The sequence below is a fragment of the Mus caroli genome, chromosome 13 (genome assembly GCF_900094665.2).
Source record: "Mus caroli chromosome 13, CAROLI_EIJ_v1.1, whole genome shotgun sequence".
Taxonomy (NCBI): Eukaryota; Metazoa; Chordata; class Mammalia; order Rodentia; family Muridae; genus Mus; species Mus caroli.
In genome coordinates, this window is record NC_034582.1 from 50042148 (window position 1) to 50043544 (window position 1397).

Here is a 1397-nt window from a genome sequence, read left to right on the forward strand (position 1 = left end):
TTAAGATCGGGTTTCCCGGGCTGGTGAGATGGCTCAGTGGGTAAGAGCACCCGACTGCTCTTCCTAAGGTCTGGAGTTCAAATCCCAGCAACCACATGGTGGCTCANAACCATCCGTAATGAGATCTGACTCTCTCTTCTGGAGTGTCTGAAGACAGCTACAGTGTACTTATATTAAATAAATACATAAATAAATAAATAAATAAATAAATCTTTAAAAAAAAAATCGGGTTTCCCCTGTGTAGCCCTGGCTGTTCTGGAACTTGATTTGTAGATCAGGCTGACCTGGAACTCAGGGATCCACTTGCCTCTGCCAACTGAGTACTAAAGGTATTAAAGTATTAAAGGTATGTGCTGCCATGCTCTGCTATATATAGACTTTTTTTTTTGTCCACTAATCTACTGGTAGACACTTAGGCTGATTCTATGATTTATTGTGCATATCAGTATGTGAATTATAGGTATGTCTATAGTAAACTGACTTTGACTCTTGGAAGTGTACACCAGAACTGGTGTAGCTGGGTTGTATAACAGTTCTAACTTTAATTGTGAGGGGAGTCTTTATTCTGATTTCTGTAATGGGTGAACTAATAATTTAGTTTCCCATCAGCAGAATATCACTTCTCCCTAGTGTGGCTGCTATTATAAAATTGCTCGTGTGGCTCACGTTTTTATCGTACAATATTAAGCTAAGAAGGGCCTAAAGCTTAGGAATAAAATGCACTCGGGGTGGGTGTGTGGGTGTTGTTCCTTTGATTGTTGTTGTTTTGACATACGGTCTCATTATGTAGTTCAGGTTGGTCTTGAGTTCAAGATCTTCGAGTCTTGGCCGCCGCAGTGTGCCCAGGAAAAGGCAAAGGAGGAATGGGCAGGCTTTAAGTTAATCGCGTTCAACCAAAAGTAACAGAGTCTAGGTGGCTTGCTCCAGGATACCCTTCGAATGCAAGGAATCATACACACTTAAAGTTAAGTTTCCTTGACTCAGTCCAACTATCTTATTTTTGGTCTGTCAAAGGGATGAAGGGCGAGTGGCCGGGGCATGAGGTTGGACGAGGTACAGAGCTGAGTGTCTGGGAAGCACCATTAACCGGGTTACAGACACTCCTAGCAAGCGACAACAAAGCCTCACCACTGTTTCCCCTAGTAAGTAACAAATCAAGTTCCAGAACAGCCAGGGCTACACAGGGGAAACCCGATCTCAAAAACTTTACGAAAGGATTAAGTATCAAACTGGCGCTATTTCGTGAAAGCAATCGTTTCCTGAGAAATCTTCAAGAATATCGTAGATAATTAAAAAAAAACGGAGCCGGGCGTGGTGGCGCACGCCTTTAATCCCAGCACTCGGGAGGCAGAGGCAGGCGGATTTCTGAGTTCGAGGCCAGCCTGGTCTACAAAGTG